Source organism: Poeciliopsis prolifica, unplaced genomic scaffold (genome assembly GCF_027474105.1).
Source record: "Poeciliopsis prolifica strain line A6 unplaced genomic scaffold, Auburn_PproV2 SCAFFOLD060, whole genome shotgun sequence".
Lineage (NCBI taxonomy): Eukaryota > Metazoa > Chordata > Actinopteri > Cyprinodontiformes > Poeciliidae > Poeciliopsis > Poeciliopsis prolifica.
In genome coordinates, this window is record NW_026562435.1 from 2546860 (window position 1) to 2567868 (window position 21009).

The following is a 21009-nucleotide window of genomic DNA, read 5'->3' on the forward strand; positions in this document are numbered from 1 at the left end:
CATCCATCTTTGTTCAGACCCTCAGCATGATGCTATGGTACCTATTTATGACAGTCAGTTCAGTGTTCTAAGATTTGAAAGCCTGACATTACCTCCTCCAAACATCCTGATCGTTCATGTTACTGTTAGTCTTACATCAAATACTCTAGCTTGTGGCAGGGTTGTGTCTTTGTAATTTCTGGGCTGTTCCCAATTTGTCTAGTTTATGTCTGAAGTGTCACTTTGTGTCTGATGAGTGAAACTTCAACCCAGCTGAGTGTACCAGTTAGTAAGTGATCGTAAGCACACATCAAATTTTTCATTTCCTGAAGGAAGAATGCCTCAGACGAATTGTTTAATTCCCCGCAAATTAACAATACTTTAAGTTTGGTGATGAGATGATGCAAACTAATTTCCAGCACTAAATAAAATCCCAATTATGAATTCATTATTAAAAAAGCAAACCTTCGATCTTTCTTGAGCATTAAAAGTTTTCTTCCTGTGTAAATTTGACTGGAAGTAAAGCAGAGACAATTCACCACAAGTTTTCCACAATCCACCAAATCATTCCTAAATGAGGAAAATTGATTTGCTCTGACAGAAGACAGATGAGTCAAAATTATTTTTCACACTCACTGATCTTTATCCTACGGAGCCCCAAGGCGACATGGGGATTTTTAATTTTTCTTTTGCGTTCCCTTGCAATGCTGAACTGATCAGTTATGCAGCATAATTGAACACTGTAAGCCTTTCTTACGGTGACCACGGTACTTTCTGCTTTAATATAAGGTTATGTGAGGTTTTTCCATGAATGTTAAGATCTCATTGGGAAATAGCTGAAGTTTTATAAAGAAAAAGATATAAAACTTCAGATATTTTCCAACGAGATCTTAAAACAGACTGTTAGAAGGAAAACAAGCAATTAATGAGGTCCATAGCATTATGCTACATAATGTCAGCATAATGCTACTGACATTCAATGAGCACTACTAGGTCATTGAACTACTAGTTCAATGACCTAGTAGTGACACCAGTTCATTAAACTACCAGTTGAATGAGCTGGTAGTGACACCAGTTCATTGAACTACCAGTTCAATGAGCTGGTAGTGACACCAGTTCATTGAACTACCAGCTCATTGAACATCATGTACTGCTGATGCATCTTCAGGTTCACCATGGTCTCGTCACCGACCCGGTCAGGAAAGACGACGTGCACCGCGATCAGATCCTTCTGGTGAACGCCATGGGCGGGGAATTGAAACCCTCTGCATTCATTGAAGGTCTTTCAGTATTTGGTGTTGTTGTTGTCGGAAGAGACCAGCTCTGTCATCTCGCTCCACGTCTGGGACAGCAATAGGAAAACAGTATCATGTAATGAATAAGTCACAGTCGATTCTGTGGCAGTTCATGTGACATAGATGGTTAATAGATAGACCAGTTGCAGACGGGGCTCAAATTTTCTTGTATTAATTTAAGTGAAGACATCAATGTGAGGAGTAGCACAACATGGCCCATGTTCAGTACCTTCAGAACTTCTGGCGCCAGGTAAACATGAGTTTCTTTACGTGGAGAAATGGAGCTGTGGCTCAGGCCTCCCACCACCTCCATCAAGGTGTTGAAGTTCTGAAGATGTTTCTGAGAAAACAGAGTGGAGCCAAGTTGGCTGGAAATGTTTATCAGTGACAGCTGGTTTACTTTAGTGACAGAAGACTCTTTGATGCACAAGCTTCACGGTGCATTCAGGTACAGTTTGTAAATAGTTTCCCCATCATTAAAGATGATTTCATACCCACTGGGCTCTTTTCAAGAGAGTTCAATAAATGAAATTATGAAAAGTGCCAAGTATATCAGTTTCTTGCTTCCATACAATGTGTGAAATAATATAACTATGTTATCAGAAATCATCGCCACATTAGTTGCAACTTGAAACAGGCTTTTATTCTTGCATCCTAAAGTTCAGGATCATCTTCTGACAGATTACAGACAACAAATATATTTTTATGAATGAAATCATATGGCTCCTTGCCTCTCTCATGTTTCTTTGCAGTGAGCTAATATTGATCCATATTGATTATCACAAACTCACTGCCTGCAGTGTAGTGGAAACATTGCATCCTTTTCTTCCTACTAAAACTTCTATTAAAAATTATTTAGGGTATTTACATTGAGGAGAAATTTACTGAATAGTTTCTTAGTGTTTATCAATATCATTATTTCTCACCTGTGTGTATGTTAGTTTTTTGTAGTGTCTTCTTTTATCATTAAATCTTGGTGGAAGACACATGGTGTTGCTTCGCATGTTGAACCTGCTTCAGGAAGAAAACTTTTAGGTTATTTGACTTTGAAACTCAGTGCAGAAATTTTTACCAACTCTCAGTGTGACATGATAAAATAAAACAAAAGACAGTTAACTGTTTATAAACTATGATTCATTTCTGTTCCCTCTAACATTAAAATCTAAATTTGACATCATTCATCCATCCTGTTCTTTTTCAAATGGAGAAATATAAACCTCAAATAAGCAGAACAAATATATTTTCATTCATGTTCATGTATGAATATACATGAACATGTTTTATTTTCTGTTTTAGCATCATGTAAAAATAATCTGAAAGATTTTTTTAAAAATATATTAATTGTTGTTTGATTAAAAACAATGTATTTTCAGTTTTCATTAGCGCCTATGTTAATTATTTGTTACTCTTTTTCTTGTTTTTCTCTGCACATAAAAAATTGGCAAAAAAACCCAAACTATTTATACTGTCTGAAAACAAAACAGGAAGCAGATCTCTGGGTTACCGTTTCAAGAGGGGAATTTTTCTGAATGAAACTTTTTCATCTTTCATCTCCAGATTTCACTTTTCTGTCTGTTTGCTTACAGAAAATAGAACAACCGGTAAACGTCCCATGACCAGTATTAACTCTATCAATTTGTCCAACTTGGCCTATTGTTTTAAAGATAACCTTTGACCTCTCGATAAACAAGCACATAAACTTTGTATTTCTGTGGCTTTGGTCTGAGGGGAACTATTAACTTTATTCAGTTAAGTTTAAACAAAGTGGCAATTATTTTACTTGTCATGTGGACCTGCAGGGCTGCAGATATCAGCTACTGTTGTGGAAAACATCATGTATCGTAAACTGATAGACCAAAAACGTGCGAGCACACGAGCAGCAAATCAGCCAACACAAAGCAATCAGACTTTACTTTTTGTATTCTTTTTTAGCACTAATAAAGAGACGCTTACCATCACAGACTAGAAGTGAAAACAGGGGCCCAGAGTCTATACAGCATATCATTAAAAACGGAAAGATTCATTGCTTATGATGTGAAAACACGACCAGCGGTCACCCGATGTCCCGCATCGCCTAAATCTCTATTTCCTTGGAGATGGGAGTGAGGAGATGATTCAGTTTCTGTATCTGTTACAAATATAAAGACTTAGACTTCCTTTATTGTCACTGTACAAAAAAACACAAGGTGAATCTTGACAACGAAATGTCGTTGCATGACTACCAGTGTAACAGAGCTAAAACCTTATACTACACAATAAATAAATACAAGTACCATAGAATCCACAGGTTCAGTGTTGTAAACAACACTAAACTAAAGTGCATGTATTGACCATGTCCATGGGGGGGTGGTTTGGTTTGTGAGTGTGTGTGTGTGTGTGTGCGTGTGTGTGTGTGTGTGCGTGCGTGCGTGCGTGCGTGCGTGCGTGCGTGCGTGCGTGTGTGTGTGTGTGAAGGGGTGTTATGTGGCGTTAAGCAGTCTGGTTGTCCGGGGGAAGAAACTGTTCAGTAGTCTGGTTGTTCTGCACAAGATGCTGCGGAACCTTCTGCCAGACGCCAGGGGGGAAAACAGTCCATGGTTGGGGTGTGTGGGGTCGGAGAGGATCTGGTGAGCGCGGGATAGGCAGCGCCTCTCTGCAATGTCCTTGATGCAGGGGAGCAGAGCCCCTGTGATCTTCTCCCCTGTCCTCACCACCCTCTGTAGAGACTTCCAGTCAGAGGCCCTGCAGCTCCCAGACCAGATGGAGATGTAGCTGGTCAGTTGGCTCTCGATGGTCCCCCTGTAGAAGGTCTGAAGGATGGGGGGCGGGAGGGATGCTCTCTTCATCAGACGCAGGAAGTGCATGTGCTGCTGGCCCTTCTTCACCAGTAAGGAGATGTGGGGAGACCAGCTGAGGTTTTCGTTGATGTGCACCCCCAGGAACTTGGTGCTGCTGACGACCTCTACTGCTGAGTCGTTGATGAGGAGTGGTGTGTGGGTGGGTCTGGATTTCCTGAAGTCTACAATGATCTCCTTGGTCTTGTTGAGATTAAGGATCAGGTTGTTTCCTCTGCACCAGTCCACCAGATGCACCAGTCCACCAGATGCCGCACCTCCTCCCTATAGGCCGTCTCGTTGTTGTCCGGATGAGGCCCACCACTGTGGTGTCCGCGTACTTCAGGATGTGGTTGGAACTGAAGTGTGGACGGCAGTCGTGGGTCATCAGGGTGAACAGCAGGGGGCTCAGGACACAGCCCTAAGGGGTGCCGGTGTTCAGGGTGATGACATTGGAGGTGTTGTTCTCCATTCTGACAGCCTGGGTTCTGTCAGTGAGGAAGTCCAGCAGCCAGTTGCAGAGGGGGGTGTTAATTCCTAAGGGGCCCGTTTGCCCTCCAGGTCTTGGGGGATGATGGTGTTGAACGCTGAGCTGAAGTCCAGGAACAGCATCCGCACGTGGGTGTTCTTCTCCTCCAGATGCTCCAGGCTCAGGTGGAGAGCAGTGGAGACTGCATCCTCAGCACTGCGCTTGGACTGGTATGCAAACTGGAAAAGGTCATGATGGGGGGAGCGTGGAGATGATGTGGTCTTTAACAAGTCTTTCGAAGCTTCATGATGGTGGATGTGAGTGCGACCACCATCATGAAGAGATGGTGGTCACTTCACCATCACTTCACCATGACCATGACTTTCACATAAAGTCAAGGCCTTTATGTGAAAGTATGAGAGTGTAATGTGTATAGAAGCATATGTGTGAACTTGACCTTGGTAAGCGTCTCAACAGCACCTCAGTGAAATGTTGAAAAACAGAGAGGAGGTTCTCACTAAAACCAGGAACATAGTGACAAAACACCAGTTTTAAAGTCCCTCCACTGGCTTCCTGTAGCTCAAAGAACAGATTTTAAAATACTGTTGTTAGTTTACAAATCACTGAATGGTTTAGCACCACAATACAGCAAAGAACTGCTGTTGTTCTATCAACCTTCCTGACCTCTCAGGTCTTCTGGTTGTGTGTTTTTTCAACAGCAAAAAACACAGAAACATTTCCCCTACAGAGAACAAACCATTCAGCCCATTAAAGTATTATGTTTTCAAGTCTGATGTTTATTTTTCAGTCATTAATAAGAGATCATCTAAACACAGCTGTGGTTGATTAACTCATTTAATCACCTGCTCTACTGATGATCTGTCAGAGTTGGTGTGTGGTCGACTTATTTTAGTCTTTAACTGAACCAAAACACACTGAATTCTGCAGCACATCGACCTGTAAAAAAGTTCAAAGTCAAGCTAGCATAACTGACCTACAACCTTCTAGCCATTATTTTTTGACTAACTGACCTGTGAAATGTGACGCAAAGCACCGCGTCACATTTTCTTTTACATATCAGACGTAAATCTAAGATTCTGCCTGTTTTGTTGACATCTTGACAGCTAAAACCAGTTGGAGTCATCGTTGGTGAGCAGGGATTTTGCACGCGGCGTCACATGGCAACGTGTCTATAATCCCACAAACTCAAATAATGCTCTTAAAAAACATACCCATTTATAATGTGTAAAGAAGTGTGACTTGTATCACTAAATTGTACACTGCTAGATCTGACCTGCAGGGGGCAGTATTCTCACTTCTACCACACTAACCTTATTCAATGTCAAGTTGTAGTCTGTGAGTAACTAAAAAAAGGTACTGCTAAACAAATTCTTTAAAAAAATAAAACTGTTTTTTTGTGTCCTTTATATGCAGATTCTGGAAGGGATATATGAGGAAAAATAATAAAAACAATCAAAGATTTCAGAGGGACTAACATTAGTTTTGGTGAAAATAGCCATCACTTATGTGGGCCCCAACTGACAGCTGATAACCAATAGTTACGCTATTGAGAGCTAATAATAATCTTTTTATTGGGACTTCCTGTTCAGGAACTAACACAAGGTGACACTTTCACACCGGTACCTCAACATGCGAAATGGAAAAAGAGGGAAATATGGACAAACACCAGGCCTGCAACAAAGCAGAAACTTTCATTCATGTATCAAAAGCTTTCAAACCTTTATTTCTGAGTAGATTAATAAGCAAACCGCTGAAAGAAGTGTGGACGTGTCCAGCTGTCAGAGGAGCTCAGAGCTGTGAACATGGGGGTCTTTCCTCCCACACAGGACCTGACATGAGGTCACCGCAGTGTGTTTGCAAACCGTAATTAATTCAAGACAACACAGCTTCTAAAGACGGAACAATGAAAGTTGTTCCGTCTCATCAGACAACTTTTATTCTCATGAAAACCTTGCTCAGGTTTTCATGAGAATATTGACAGGAGGGGTAATTAAAAGTGTTTTTTCTCATCCCCTCCAAAGCAGCAGAAAACAATGAAGCCAATTACAAGAGTGTGTGTGTGTGTGTGGGGGGGGGGGGGGTGTGGATGGAACGTCTTTTGACTCTACCTTTGGAAGCTCAGTGAAGGGCGAGGACGGTTGGAGAGTGAACGGAACAAACAAGGCAGTAGGATTTGAATTTTTGGCGGATCGCATAAGCTGTACATTGACTGTAGCTACATGGCTTCTACATCAGGAGGAAATAGTGGGAATGAAATGGATTGGATGATTTCGAGATCATCACGAATGAAAAGAACAATTAAGAAAAGACAACACTGAAAAAAATAAGTCATTGGATGAACATAAAAAAATTATGGAAAGGATTTCCACCTGATTACTTTGCTTCATTTCAGCACCATGTACTTGTGTTACTCTTATTTAAAGCAAATGTGTTAGGTCAACCTAATTTATTAAGATTATTCCAATGTAAAGCAAATGTGTTGGCTCAACTTGTTACAATGGTGATTCAATGGGTGATTCTAAATCAAAACATGTTGGCTCAACGTAATATATTGTGGTTATTCTTATATAATTAAATGAGTTGGCAAAACATAATTCATTAAGGTTGTTCTAATTTAAACCAAATATGTTGGCTTAACCAGAATTATGGTAATGCAACGGATGATTGTAAATCAAATGAGTTGGCTCAACTCCATTCATTAAGGTTATTCAAATTCAAATGAAATGTGTTGGCTCAACATATTTTTTAAAGGTTCCTTTAACTCAGTTACTATAGTGTGACCCAGTGTAATGCAATACAGCCAGCCCAACTAATCTGCAATGTTTAGGACCAAATCATTGATGTTACTTCATTAAGATGAATGTAAATCTAGTTGAAACCACCTTATTTTACAGTGGTACCTTCACACTACCTGATTCAGTAGGTCCAACTCACTAAAAGTAAGTTAGCTCAACAAATATGCTTCATGCTAAAAGACAGCTAGTTAATCGTGTGGAAATCCTTTCCATTATTTCATGATGTTAGTTCAAAGACATTTTTTCAAGCGTTAATCAAGCATTTTAAGATAGCACTAGGTGAAAGTGTAGGAAGAACACTCAACAATTAGAAAAGGTACAACACAATTGTATTTGCAGAATTGTTATACATCGTCTTTTTACACAGCACAAAACACAGCTGAGTTGGACATTGAAATAAAAAAAACAACTACAAAAAGGTTACAGTTTCATTTCCCAGCCAATTCTTTACAACATAAAACATGTCAGTATTTGCTCAACTTAGAGAACTGTAACAATATAAATCTTTTCTACTGCAGACTTTAAACACTCATTTTCCATATGAAACTTTACTCAACTTAGCGGCGAGTTTCATATTGAGAACTTGTGCTTTCTTTGATAAGTTCTTTCCATCCAATTTCATTATTATTTTCTGTATTACTTCAAAGGTATGCTTGAGTTACTGAGCAAGTTGAGTGCTGAACGCACTAAACTTGAGGGTAGCTCAAGTTTAGCTTTGTACACTACATATGGCTCTGCAGACTTTTTTCGCACAGAATGTACCTAACATGGTGCGGCGATAAATGTAAACTTGAGGGTAGCTCAAGTTTAGTGCGTAGATTAGTCCAGCAGCATCACTATTGCAGAAGATACACTGCCCAAGCTGTTCATAACTTCCACCTCTCCAAGACAATCCCAACATCCAGATGTGCATCGGCAGCCTCTGCACCCTCTGCTCAAATGACGATTCCGAGGACAGTCTCGGCTTTGGCCATTTCATTCATCAACGTCCTAAGGGAGTTAGGGAAGGGTATTGGGGGGGAGACAATTCACATGTAATTAAATAAAAATTAGACTGACATTGATTGAGTCACTCATGGACCTTAGTTGGTGAAAGTATTTTAACAACTCTTAGGAGTTCTATTGTAAACACAAAGAGAATTTAACATACCATGTACTCCCTCACCAGCTTCTCTGGATCTTCATTTAGGTACACACAGACATTTGAGGATGCACTCATCTGCCCTCAGCAGTGTCTTCCTAAATATGCAGATCAAAAAACAATGAGAACAATCTCAAAACTCCAGCAGTATAGGTTCACACACTTGAAAGCATAGCTGCATTCAAAGGAAGTCACAACAAAAGTGATCAGTGGCTTGCAGTCTGTTTGAAAGATATTTAAAATTGTTAGTATCCCTTCATTATGCCATGACTAAAATGGAGTTTAACATCTTATTTAAACATCTAACTGAAGCTGTTAGAGGTTTAAATAAAGACATGAATATATCACCAAAGAAATATGTGAAAAGTACAGAATGGTCAACACAGTCTATATCCTTCTACTTAAATGAATATGCAAAGCATTCCATGTCTTACAAGTACATGGACAGTCTATGTGTGGGCATGGATAACGTCGCATATGCCGGTGTTTAAGTGTAAAATGTTTTAACAGGTCATATCTACGAGACAGAGAGAGACTACACTCCTTACATTTCCACATCCCCACGCAAATAAAGACAAATAAAACAGACTGGCCAAATAAATGTTTAGCTGAACTCTAGCTCTATAAGCTCTCTAACACTACATTCAGTCACTTTAGATCTGGCAAAACTTACTATTAGCCACTGAAATCTATAACTTGATAGCCGATGAGCCCCTTGACCAGTACTTACGCAGGTGGATTACAGACAGGTGATCAGGTGATGTTCTGAAAGAGATCAGATATATTTTCAGCCATTAAAATATGCAATTCATACTGAACTGAGTTGTATCTTTTAGTACAAGTCCCTTGAATGCCTCATGAATATAACCACTGGACACATGCAAGCACATATGTGCAGAACAATGGTGAATTGAACATGGTAGAAAGCAATAGTAACATAGGTCAAAATGAGCACAAACAATCAACACAAAAAAACATCAACATTTCAAAATTAAACCAATGAACTTCAATATTGTTTCTGAGCTACAATTATTTGGGGACAACAAAGAAGAGTCCAAAAAACCCCAACATCTTTACAGCAGAGGAATATGTATTTTAAAGAAAAAAAATAGAAAGCTCAAGTCTGTAATAATGGATAATCCATTGAGAGTTTTAGCCTGACAAAATATACTAGAAATCCATAACTAACAGGTATTTTAGGAACATTTAACAAAGCTCAGAAAGCAATGCTTTCTGCAGGTTTCACCGACTGGAATGTAGGACTTTTTATTACCATAATTAATTAAGAATCTCGATGATGATAGAAAGGTACCAAAGTGTGTATCTACATTTACCTCCATAGTAACATTACTGAAAATAGAATTAAAATAGTTAGAAATAGACTGATGCCAGATCCGTGTGTTAAAAATCCACTAAACCTCCAGGGAGCTCAGGAGGAGCAAAACTGTGACATTTCTGGGGTCCATTTGTGTCTCTGGCAGCAGCTTTGTACACTACATATGGCTCTGCAGACTTTTTTCGCACAGAATGTACCTAACATGGTGCGGCGATAAATGTAAACAAAAAGCTATCTGCCTTAACCTAACCGACTTAATCTACAAAACATAAAATAATGTGACACAAGTATGGAACAATTAGAAAATGGTGCAAATGGTAGAGAAATTTTAAGTTACATATTTTTATATGGATTTGGATGAAAATAGTTTGACTCTTACCTTCTTCAAATTAAGTGGATGCACGCCAGGAATCTCCCCTCTGCCCTTGAAAAAACCCAACAAGGTGCAAGCCAGTTATCTCGCGTGATTTTCCGTAATCTCTTGATGTCGCTGGATCCTCTTCAGCGAGAGATGAGTCTGACACAATAGCGCTTTGGAACTGACGTCACTGTGTTTTTTTTTAATTAGATTAACTTTGACAAATATTGATATTGAATAAAATTATATATATATATATATATATATATATATATATATATATATATATATATATATATATATATATATATATATATATATATATATATATATATATATATATATATATATATATATATATATATATATATATATATATATATAATTTTATTCAATATCAATATTTGGAATACAAATCAAGTGCAGAATGGGCAGAGACAATTCTTGGATCCAAATGCAAATATCCAAAATGCATGCTGGCATAAATGTAGAGTGGATGATGATACAAAGGTGGTGAAAAAAGAAAACTTTGTAGCATTTATATGCCATATTGTTAATGTAACAGTGCAAATGAAGAAGAAAAGTATTAAAATAAAGGCAATAGTAACAGCAGCTGGAAGATTTTTAGACATGAAAGAAATACAAGCAGATTAAATACATACCATTCTGAGTGCCACTGAAACTACAGAAAATACTCAGGATTAGGATCCTAGTGTTCTTTTTAATGGTTTTACATATCCTTCAATGGGATGCTCGAAGCTTAATAGCCAATGGACAAGAATTTAAAAAGTATATTTATGAATTAGAAATAATCCCTGATATTATATGTATTCAAGAAACATGGTTAAAACCAAACTTAGATTTTAAGATTCCTGGATATAGCATGGAAAGACAGGATAGAAGTGATGGTAATGGAGGAGGATGTGCTAAAGATGGAATAGCTTATAAGAAAATCCCAACGGGTAATGAATTAGAATGTGTTATTATAGAAATGTTTAATGTAAGGAAATATGGAAATATCAAAATTATAAACTATTATAATCCATGTAAAAATCTTGACTGTAAAATGTTTAAGGAAATGGCTGGGAAATGACATAGAAGAGAATTATGGTGCTGTGATTTTAATGCCCATAATAGCCTTTGGGGTAGCAAGAAGACAGACCAAAATGGCAACATAATTGAAGAAAAAATGGTCATTAGTTTGTCTTAACAATGGAAAAGGTACCAGAGTAAATATGCATAAAAATACAACCTCATGTCTAGATATTACATTAGTATCTGACTATCTTGTAGGTTCATGTGAATGGGACGTCAACAGGGAATCTACAAAAGGGAGTGATCACTTTCCAGTGAGTACTATAATTAATGATAATATAAAGAAGCAAGAAGATTTCAATCTGGAGAGACTCGCACGGAGAAGAGAATAGCAGTTAGAGATTTAATGATACAGAATCTTTGGCGCTCGGCCCCGGCTGAAGAGTGTGAGTCGCGGATCACCGCGGGCAGGACATCAGCTCGGCCGAGCTCGGACAGTCTTCCGCGGGGCCGAAAACCGGTGGTGGAGCTGGGTGCAGAAGGATCCTGGAAACATCCATCAGAACGGAGGTGGAGAAGAGGGGAGGAGGTGGGTTGTACGCAGCGACGAGCGGGTCGACCCTCTGATAACTTGGCTTTTGAAGACGGTCCTGGATGATGATAGGCCCAAAGCGGAGAGTTGCTCCAGCCCTGATTGGTTGAGGTAGGACGTGGCGATTGCGAGATGAATGTCAGCTGGATCGAGTCTCCCAGGTTGAATTTTCGCCTAAGCTCCATGTCATAAGCATAAGATGGTGTTTTAATAAAGCTGATTGGTAAAAATTTCAAGTAAATTGTGAGGAAAGAAGACATTTGGTTACATTAAAAGGCAATATAGAAGAGTGTACAAGCCAGATAACAAAACATATTTTAAATGCTGCAAATTCAAGTATACCAATAATAATAATAAAGAAGAAGAAAAAAGTAGTTCCTTGGTGGAATGATGAATGTACCAGAGCGGTTAAAGATCGTAACAGGACATTTAAAATACTACAGAAAAAATAAACTGTCGAAACACATTGATTATAAAAAGAAAAGAGCAGTGGCTCGAAGAACTATTAAGGAAGTCAAAAAGAAAACGTGGAGAGAATATTGTTCATCAATAGGATCTGAAATTAAATTGCAAAATGTTTGGTTAATGTTTAGGAAAATGATTGGGAAAAGGAGTGATGTTAAAATACCAGGCTTAGCCAGAGATCAGGAAATAGTGTTTAATAAAGATAAGGCAGATTTGTTGGGTGAGTCATTTGCGGCAGTACATAGTGGAGAACATCTTTCAGACATACATAGACAACAGAAGATTCAAAAAATTAGTAAGCATAAAAATGTATTGGAAAAAAGTCAAACATATAACATATGTCCTGAGTGCCGAGGTGAACCTGTTGATTCATTTCATTTGTAAATTTAAGAACCTCTGGTCTGGAAGACATTGAATCCTGTGAATGATTGGAGGAGCAGAGAGGGAGGGGGAAAGAGGGAGGGAAGCAGTCGCTCCGTCTCCAGTCGATTTATCAGCTTGTTTTGGAATATCGTGCTCCTGATCCGGGGAGCGATCCATCCTAGTCAGACATCCTTGAGCCTGTTCTTCTGAAGCGGTGATCCCGTTGCTGTGCATGTTGATAAAATAAAAAAGGTTTGCAGAGAGTAGCTTTATCCCATGTTTATTAAGATTGCGTCCTCCTCTTCCGAAAAGGTGAAAGCGCTGCCAATAGATCCAGAGGTTATCGATGAAGGTCACTGAGCTGGTAGAGCAGGTTTTAATCAGCCATTTGTTGATCGTGAGCAGCCTGGAGTGTTTTTCTTCTCCATTGAGGTGATGGAATTGGACCACTGAGAATAACTTCATTTTTAATTTTCCCATAGTGTTCAGAAGAATATTAAAGTCCTTTTTCAGAATCTCAGACTTTTGCTTTGCCAGATCATTGGCTCCAACATGCACAACTAAAGTCTCAATATCTGGCTGATCAGTGGTTAGAGAGAGCAGTTTGATGGTTAAATCAGACACAGTGTCACCAGGAAAATACATCACTCTTGTTTTCCTGGAATTGCAAACGTCACTGATTCTCTTTACTGCCTCATCTCCAATAACAAGCACTTTTTGTTTTCCTGGTGGTCACTTTGTCCTTTGGAGCTTTGGGGGATGGATGTGTTGGTCTTGCCTCACTGTTGATGTTTGAAGGCAAAGTTTCAGTCAGAGTATCAGGCTGGAGTGCAGAAAATCTGTTTTTCAGTGGGATTCCCACAGAGTCAGAATGTTTTGAGGCTCGTGCTGGTTGCTTTGTCCCGGGGAGTGGGGTCAGCGAGGTCAGTGGGGTCGGTGGAGGGGTTTTGGTTGCAGCTGCTTGTTTATCTTTCTTTGGCGGAGCAGATGTTGAAGTTGAAGGTGGGTTTTGGCTGAGAGCTGGCCATGCTGATTCCTCCAGCTGCGGGGTTCTCCCTGATAGCCGTCTCATCGGATCCGCAGTGCGAGACTCCCGTTTTGGCTTGGCACCCAGAGCGTTCCAGGGTGAGCTGCTCGGTGCAGGGCGCACCGTTGATTTGAGGAAGGGTCGTCTCGTTTCCACAGGTAGCGTTGATCTCAAAGTTCACCTCCAGCAGTTTGATCTTCATTTCTATAGACTGAAGTCGTTGTAAAATACTGCACATGTCCTTGGGGTCAGCCGGAGGCATTTTGCCCTGGTTTACCTTGGAGGTGAAGAAAATTAAGGTAAAAATAAAAGTAAGAAAATTCCCCAGTCCTTAGGTTTGGAGTAATCCACTTAAGATGTCAATAATGTAAATATAACTACAAAAATTGTCGCTTTAAAAATAATTTACAGGCAGAGTTATCAGTAAGGACGAGAGAGAGCAGGATAAGCTGTTCCTCTAACGGCTGTTTCAATTTTCTTGAAACAATAGCATCATGGTGGTAATAATTAGACATCATGTGACAGTAATAACCCCACAATCAGTGCTCTAAGTCAACTTAGGCTCATTCAGAGGAAACTTAGGCTCATTTAGCCTAAGTTACTATGGCTGTTAAAACTATTTTTTCAGTATCGCATACATGGTGATTATCTATATAGATGGTGGTACCATTTAAAAAGATCCAATTATTGTTCAGCAGTACAGTCTCAGTATTGAATGGATTCCTTATAATAACGCCTTCGTTCTGTTTAGTGAGGCACTGACTGCATGCAGTGAGAGATTTAAAGCCAAAGAGACAAAGGATTAGATTTTTTATCTTTTCAATGTCTATTATTGTTTTATAATGACAATAGAAACCACAATGCTTTGTAGGACATTTAAAAACATGAGATGTTTTAGAAGCAGACAACACAACACTGACAACCCCCCCACACACCTCAGCACAACCTCCACCCCACATCACCACAGACCAGGTCAGAGAACAGCTGAGGAAGCTCAAGCCCAGGAAAGCAGCAGGGCCGGACCAGGTGTATCCAAGGCTGCTGAAGACCTGCGCTGAACTGGGAGAGCCACTACAGCGGATCTTCAACCTCAGCCTGCAGCTAAGGGAAGTGCCCACCCTCTGGAAGACATCCTGCATCGTCCACGTGCCCAAGAAGAACAGGCCCAGCGAGCCGAATGACTTTCGGCCAGTGGCACTCACTTCACACCTGATGAAGACGTTGGAGCGGCTCTTCCTCGGCCTCCTCAGACCTCAGGTGGAACATGCTCAGGACCTCCTGCAATTCACACTGTAAAAAAGGAACCTCATGGGTTATCACATTAACAAAAGAATATCATGTACTGTTAACTAAATAATTCCATGTTTGAGCCATAAACATGATACAATCATGTTGCATAAACAAGATATTCCACAACTTCAACGTTTATAAAATTGAATCATGTTGAGAGAACATAATTCATTATAGTCAGACCGATCCTATGCTGAAGACCACGAGTGAGATCACGGGATATCACGCAAGATTACGGGAAATCACGGGATATCACGCGAGAATACGCGAGAAAATCGGTTTTCTCTCGCAAATGGAATAAAATGTATTCAAGGTGAGATAACGTGATTCAATTACGTCAGCTAGATCTTCCGCCAAAAAAAAAAGAACGTCGGGGCGTATTACATTAAGAAAAGAATATCATGTACCTTTCACACAAAAATGTTGGGTTTGAAGCGAAAACGTGATAAAATCATGTTGGATAAACAAGATATTCCACGACTTCACATTTATAAAATTGAATCATGTTGAGCTAACATGATTCATTATAGTCAGACTGATATTGTGCTGACGACAACGAGTGAGATCACGGGATATCACGCGAGAACACGCGAGAAAATCGTTTTTTTTTCTCTCAACTGGACTAACGTGATTGAATGACGTTATCTCAACTTGAATACATCTAATTAACATATATACCCACCGCGGGTGGTTCTTATCCTCTGAGCTCGGGTCCTCTACCAGAGGCCTGGGAGCTTGAGGGTCCTGCGCAGTATATATATATTGGATTATCCATTATTACAGACTTGAGCTTTCTATTTTTTTCTTTAAATTGTAGCTCATATATATATATATATATATATATATATATATATATATATATATATATATATATATATATATATATATATATATATATATATATATATATATATATATATATATATATATATATGTTTTTGGGTTTTTTTTATTCAATATCAATATTTGTCAAAGTTAATCTAATAAAAAAAAACACAGTGACGTCAGTTCCAAAGCGCTATTGTGTCAGACTCATCTCCCGCTGAAGAGGATCCAGGTCAAGAGATTACGGAAAATCACGCGAGATAACTGTCTTGCACCTTGTTGGGTTTTTTCAAGGCAGAGGGGAGATTCCTGGCGTGCATCCACTTAATTTGAAGAAGGTAAGAGTCAAACTATTTTCATCTAAATCCATAAAAATATGTAACTTAAAATGTCTCTACATTTGCACCATTTTCTACTTGTTCCATACTTGTGTCACATTATTTCATGTTCTGTAGATTAAGTCGGTTAGGTTAAGGCAGATAGCTATATGTGATATCATGGTAAGTTTACATTATCGCCGCACCATGTTAGGTACATTCTGTGCGAAAAAAGTCTGCAGAGCCATATGTAGTGTACAAAGCTGCTGCCAGAGACACAAATGGACCCCAGAAATGTCACAGTTTTGCTCCTCCTGAGCTCCCTGGAGGTTTAGTGGATTTTTAACACACGGATCTAACATCAGTCTATTTCTAACTATTTTAATTCTATTTCAGTAATGTTACTATGGAGGTAAATGTAGATACACACACTTTGGTACCTTTCTATCATCATCGAGATTCTTAATTAATTATGGTAATAAAAAGTCCTACATTTCAGTCGGTGAAACCTGCAGAAAGCATTGCTTTCTGAGCTTTGTTAAATGTTCCTTAAATACCTGTTAGTTATGGATTTCTAGTATATTTTGTCAGGCTAAAACTCTCAATGGATTATCCATTATTACAGACTTGAGCTTTCTATTTTTTTTCTTTAAAATACATATTCCTCTGCTGTAAAGATGTTGGGTTTTTTTGGACTCTTCTTTGTTGTCCCCAAATAATTGTAGCTCAGAAACAATATTGAAGTTCATTGGTTTAATTTTGAAATGTTGATGTTTTTTGTGTTGATTGTGCTCATTTTGACCTATGTTACTATTGCTTTCTATCATGTTCAATTCACCATTGTTCTGCACATATGTGCTTGCATGTGTCCAGTGGTTATATTCATGAGGCATTCAAGGGACTTGTACTAAAAGATACAACTCAGTTCAGTATGAATTGCATATTTTAATGGCTGAAAATATATCTGATCTCTTTCAGAACATCACCTGATCACCTGTCTGTAATCCACCTGCTTAAGTTCTGGTCAAGGGGCTCATCGGCTATCAAATTATAGATTTCAGTGGCTAATAGTAAGTTTTGCCAGATCTAAAGTGACTGAATGTAGTGTTAGAGAGCTTATAAAGCTAGGGTTCAGCTAAACTTTTATTTGGCCAGTCTGTTTTATTTGTCTTTATTTGCGTGGGGATGTGGAAATGTAAGGAGTGTAGTCTCTCTGTCTCGTAGATATGACCTGTTAAAACATTTTACACTTAAACACCGGCATATGCGACGTTATCCATGCCCACACATAGACTGTCCATGTACTTGTAAGACATGGAATGCTTGCATATTCATTTAAGTAGAAGGATATAGACTGTGTTGACCATTCTGTACTTTTCACATATTTCTTTGGTGATATATTCATGTCTTTATTTAAACATCTAACAGCTTCAGTTAGATGTTTAAATAAAATGTTAAACTCCATTTTAGTCATGGCACAATGAAGGGATACTAACAATTTTAAATATCTTTCAAATAGACTGCAAGCCACTGATCACTTTTGTTGTGACTTCCTTTGAATGTAGCTATGTTTTCAAGTGTGTGAACCTATACTGCTGGAGTTTTGAGATTGTTCTCTTTGTTTTTGATCTGCATATTTAGGAAGACACTGCTGAGGTCAGATGAGAGTGCATCCTCAAAGGTCTGTGTGTACCTAAATGAAGATCCAGAGAAGCTGGTGAGGGAGTACATGGTATGTTAAATTCTCTTTGTGTTTACAATAGAACTCCTAAGAGTTGTTAAAATACTTTCACCAACTAAGGTCCATGAGTGACTCAATCAATGTCAGTCTAATTTATTTATTTAATTACATGTGAATTGTCTGCCCCCCAATACCCTTCCCTAACTCCCTTAGGACGTTGATGAATGCACAGAAATGGCCAAAGCCGAGACTGTCCTCGGAATCGTCATTTGAGCAGAGGGTGCCGATGCACATCTGGATGTTGGGATTGTCCTGGAGGGGGTGGAAGTTATGAACAGCTTGGGCAGTGTATCTTCTGCAATAGTGATGCTGCTGGGACTAATCTACGCACTAAACTTGAGCTACCCTCAAGTTTAGTGCGTTCAGCACTCAACTTGCTCAGTAACTCAAGCATACCTTTGAAGTAATACAGGAAATAATAATGAAATTGGATGGAAAGAACTTATCAAAGAAAGCACAAGTTCTCAATATGAAACTCGCCGCTAAGTTGAGTAAAGTTTCATATGGAAAATGAGTGTTTAAAGTCTGCAGTAGAAAAGATTTATATTGTTACAGTTCTCTAAGTTGAGCAAATATACTGACATGTTTTATGTTGTAAAGAATTGGCTGGGAAATGAAACTGTAACCTTTTTGTAGTTGTTTTTTATTTCAATGTCCAACTCAGCTGTGTTTTGTGCTGTGTAAAAAAAACGATGTATAACAATTCTGAAAATACAATTGTGTTGTACCTTTTCTAATTGTTGAGTGTTCTTCCTACACTTTCACCTAGTGCTATCTTAAAATGCTTCATTAACGCTTGAAAAAATGTCTTTGAATTAACGTCATGAAATAATGGAAAGGATTTCCACACGATTAACTAGCTGTCTTTTAGCATGAAGCATATTTGTTGAGCTAACTTGCTTTTAGTGAGTTGTACCTACTGAATCAGGTAGTGTGAAGGTACCACTGTAAAATAAGGTGGTTTCAACTAGATTTACATTCATCTTAATGAAGTTACATCAATGATTTGGTCCTAAACATTGCAGATTAGTTGGGCTGGCTGTATTGCATTACACTGGGTCACGCTATAGTAACTCAGTTAAAGGAACCTTTAAAACATGTTGAGTCAACACATTTCATTTGAATTTGAATAACCTTAATGAATGGAGTTGAGCCAACTCATTTGATTTACAATCATCCATTGCATTACCATAATTCTGGTTAAGCCAACATATTTGGTTTAAATTAGAACAACCTTAATGAATTATGTTTTGCCAACTCATTTTATTTATATAAGAATAACCACAATATATTACGTTGAGCCAACATGTTTGATCTAGAATCGCCCATTGAATCACCATTGTAACAAGTTGAGCCAACACATTTGCTTTACATTGGAATAATCTTAATAAATTAGGTTGACCTAACACATTTGCTTTAAATAGGAGTAACACAAGTACATGGTGCTGAAATAAAGCAAAGTAATCAGGTGGAAATCCTTTCCATAATTTTTTTATGTTCATCCAATGACTTATTTTTTCAGTGCACCTACCAGGCAAATGTTGGTGTGGAGGATGCCATCCTCTACCTGCTGCACCGGGCCCACTCCCACCTGGATAAGGGCAGTGGCACAGTGAGGATCCTTTTCTTGGACTTCTCCAGTGCCTTCAATACAATCCAGCCCCTTCTGCTCCAGGACAAACTAAACAGCATGGGAGTGGACCAGCACCTGGTCACCTGGATCCATAGTTACCTCACCAACAGGCCGCAGTATGTCAGGCTGAAGGACACCGTGTCTGACACTGTGGTCAGCAGCACAGGAGCCCCTCAGGGCACAGTGCTGGCCCCTCTTCTCTTCACCCTGTACTCCTCTGACTTCCACTACAACTCAGAGCTGTGTCACATACAGAAGTATGCTGATGACATAGCCATAGTCGGATGTATCAGGGACGACAGAGAGGAGGAATATCGCTGTCTGGTGAGGGACTTTGCTCTCTGGTGCCACACAAACCACCTGGAACTCAACACCACTAAGACGAAGGAGCTGGTTATAGACTTTTGGAGGTCCAGACCAAAGCCGAGACCAGTCGTACTAGAGGGAACGGAGGTTGAGGCCGTGGACTCCTACAAGTACCTCGGGCTGTGGCTGGACAGTAAACTGGATTGGTCAAAACACACCAGCCACCTGTACGGGAAGGTGCAGAGCAGGGTGTACTTCCTGAGGAGACTGTGGTCCTTTAACATCTGCAGCAAACTGCTGTGGATGTTCTATCAGTCTGTGATCGCCAGTGTCCTCTTCTACATCGTGGTGTGCTGGGGAGGCAGCACATCCAAGAAGGACACGTCCAGACTGGACAAACTGATCAGGCGTACCGGCTCTGTGGTCGGCATGAAGCTGGACTCTGGTCACGGTGGCAGAGGTGAAGACATTGAACAAACTGCCTAACCACACAGTGCAATACCATATCACTGGTCAATCTATCCACCAAATTGCTATATTTTCCTTTTGTGTTGTATTTATATTCTTTGTGTTGTATTTATATTCTTATTACATTTACTGTGTACCTTGTATTTAATTTGTATTTTTTAATTTGTATTAATTTGTATTCTTTTGTATTTGTATTTTGTATTTGATTACTTTCAATTAATCAAAACTGACTATATATATCTACACTGTCTGTTTTCAGGAATATCTCCTCCACTATTTATCCTGCTAAGTGTGTGCTTCTCCATCATGAAAATAAGATATTACAGAAGAAAGCTGCTGAGATTCATCTCCCTGACTTCAGCTCAGTGAAATCAACTTCTACTCTTGAGGGACCCTCAAAAATACCAATTCCGATAAATAACAGACAACAATTTATAAAATCCCGCAGAGACAGAAAAGTCTGTAAATTGCAAAATTTACTATCTATTCCACTTCTACCAATGTTGAAACCAAACAGAAATCTTAAAGCTCCATGCAGCATTTTAAAATGGCTTTATTGAATATTAGATCTTTGGCTGATCTTTGAATTAAAATCAAATTTAATTCAAGACTTTATCATTGATCATCATCTTGATTTTTTGTTCCTGACTGAAACTTGGCTGAATCAAAATAACAGCTCATCTATTTTTATTGAATCATGTCCTCTAAATTTCAGCTTTATAAGCCAGACTAGAATAGAC

General features: G+C 39.0%; 2 long non-coding RNA genes across 2 annotated transcripts; one reads left to right on the plus strand and one right to left on the minus strand.

The window, feature by feature from the left end:
• Positions 1-8265: 8265 nt before the first annotated feature.
• LOC129379661 (uncharacterized) lies at positions 8266-10387 on the minus strand. The gene is made up of 4 exons (XR_008608225.1): positions 10229-10387; positions 9244-9278; positions 8523-8611; positions 8266-8362 (listed from the first exon to the last, which is right to left on the minus strand). It is a non-coding gene; the product is annotated as an uncharacterized LOC129379661 (long non-coding RNA).
• Positions 10388-16099: 5712 nt separating this feature from the next.
• On the plus strand, positions 16100-18958 carry LOC129379662 (uncharacterized). The gene is made up of 4 exons (XR_008608226.1): positions 16100-16142; positions 17100-17191; positions 17763-17853; positions 18016-18958. It is a non-coding gene; the product is annotated as an uncharacterized LOC129379662 (long non-coding RNA).
• Positions 18959-21009: the final 2051 nt, after the last annotated feature.